Source organism: Blastomyces dermatitidis, assembly GCF_000003525.1.
Source record: "Blastomyces dermatitidis ER-3 genomic scaffold supercont1.12, whole genome shotgun sequence".
Classification (NCBI taxonomy): domain Eukaryota; kingdom Fungi; phylum Ascomycota; class Eurotiomycetes; order Onygenales; family Ajellomycetaceae; genus Blastomyces; species Blastomyces dermatitidis.
Window position 1 is genome coordinate 1,787,670 of NW_025544785.1, and position 2,622 is coordinate 1,790,291.

Below are 2,622 nucleotides of genomic sequence, written 5' to 3' on the forward strand. Positions count from 1 at the left end.
GTTATAGAAAAAGAAAAAAAAAGAAAAAGAAAAAAGAAGATAAAGATTTCACAGATAGATCTGAGATATTTATACTACTCTAGAGAGATTTATTTACACTATAAGTAATCTCACAGAACAGTCAGATCACTCTAGTAAATAAAGAGTGATTGTGAATTACAGATCTGAATCTTTCTATATAACTATAAAAAGTGATTACAGACTGTGAATATCATGATTCTATAATTCTACAGAGTTGATGAAAGAATGAAAAATTTCTCGCAATTCTACAGTGTTAAAGAATGATGATTTACAAGAATAAGTGAAAGATTAACTTGTAAATACTTCTCTTTAATAAGAGTGATCTCACAGAAAGTGATTCATCTGCAGAATGAATCTGTATAATAATTATATAAGAATCTTATAAAAAAATGATTGAAGATTAACTGAAACTCTTCAGATTGAAAGATATGAAATAAATTTATATAATAATTACATAAGAATCTTACAGAAATAATTAAGAGTCAATCAGAACTCTTCTGTATAAAAGATATAAGATGAATCTGTATAATAGTCAGAGAAAGATCTGCAGGTTATAAAGAATTTTATGAAATAAGAAACTGAGTGACAGACTCTTTTCTCTTTATAATAATAAGGAATTTTTCCTCAGTGAGATTTTTTTTATAGATATAAAGAGTTTTTAGTGAGTATTACTGCAGTGCTGAGTCTGATTCTATGAAATCACTCAGTGAAAGACTTCACAGATGAAGTCTTAGAGAGAGAGAGATATATAAGAAATCTCACTTCTTATAAATTCTTTATCTCTATTTCTATCTCTTGTGTAACTAATAGAGTTAGTGACTCTTGACTATATATAACTATATAGACTGGTCACTGAAGTTCATGAATACTATTCATAACTCAGCTTAAATACTATTATATATTTAATCTCTACATTTTATCTTTCTATCATGAATACTTCTAGTAGTTAACAGTACATATCACATCAAGCTGCAAACACCTGAATAATCGCCTGCGAGCACTTATTCTTACATGAGAAGAAAAGAATTAAAAATGTATAAGAAGACATAGAAGATATATTATTTATAATAATATATTCTGATAATTATTAGAAAAACAAGTTCTGATTATATTTCATAATATATTTCACTTACTGCTAATAAACTGCTTAGTATAAGTACTATAATAACACTTATTATGAAAATAAAAGATTATTATCAGAAACACATATAATGTAATAGATAAATAAATTAAGAAAAGCTTAATAAAGAGAAAATAGAAATCTTGTATAAAATAATAATATTTAATAATGATAATAATAGAAATAATAATTAAAGAATAAAAAATTTAGTAAATAAGTATTATAATATAGTGAAAGCTTCTTTATAAGAATGTAAGTAAAATACTAGTTAAATTAGAAATAGATTGTATAATTATAAATATTAGCAGTATATTAATCTGTATAAAGCTAGAGCTTAAATTATAATTATATAAGTGTGACTGAATCTGATGAGAGAGAATATAATTTAGAAGAATATATAATTACTGAATAATAACACAGCTACTTCTAAATATGCTTATAAATATAAAGAGACTCTAGTGACCACTAATTAATTTAGTATAATATATATAAGAAGCCGGTGTATATCTGTAGTTATACACTGACTTAAGCAATCTTTAAATCACATATTAAAGATATAGAGATAGTGAAATATAATTCTCTAGTCACTGATCTGAGATATTAAATACAACAACCGCTCCACCACGAACTCGCGCCCCGGTGGCCGAATGGTTAATGCGGCCACCTGGTAGCGCCTTGGCGTGGGAAACCAAGGCGCGTGGGTTCGAAACCCGCAGGGGATACATTAAATCCAGAACTCAAGCACCTCAGGTTCCTAATAAATACAGAGGTGTACAAATTGCTCCAATGAATCACTCTATGTTCCTGGGCTGGGAAGTTATTATCGCATGTATCTAATTGTCACTCCTTTGTATTTTCCTATGTTCTTGTTATCTTGGCGTGGTCTCAACACCTGTATTTCCTCCTGTATAACCAACACTTGACCTGTATTTAACATCACGCAAGGACTCATCATTACTCCGCTTGCATATCTCTCTATATTCTCTCTATATATTATAGAAAAACCAACTTTTCCGAGTAAAATGCCCTGTAACGTGACCTCACGTGACATCACATGCACCCCCATCAAAAATCCATGGATAGGTATGTAGTGGCGCCTGCTAATTGCACCACTCTATCTACTCTCTATCATCACCACTGCCTCTAACGCCCTGTAACACCTTCTATCACTTTCACTTCATACCTCTATTCTCATCTTATCACTCACTCTTACCACCTCTATCACCTCTATCATCTCTACTCTCTCTATCATCATCACTGCCTCTACTGCCTCACAGCACTCTCTATCACTTTCACTCTCTATCTCTATTCTCATCTTATCATTCTACCTCTCTCTTATCATCTCTATTATCTCTCTCACTTCTATCATCTCTATCATCTCTCTCTATCATCTTTTTCACTCTCTAGTCTCTCTATTATCATCATTATCTCTACTACTCTACAGTCTCTTCTCTATCACTTTCACTATCTCTACTTCTCTC

General features: G+C 30.5%; 1 pseudogene across 1 annotated transcript; it reads left to right on the plus strand.

Annotated features, from left to right (window-relative positions):
• Positions 1-1,774: 1,774 nt before the first annotated feature.
• BDCG_17886 lies at positions 1,775-1,863 on the plus strand (annotated as a pseudogene). The gene has a single exon. The product of its transcript is annotated as a tRNA-OTHER (tRNA).
• Positions 1,864-2,622: the final 759 nt, after the last annotated feature.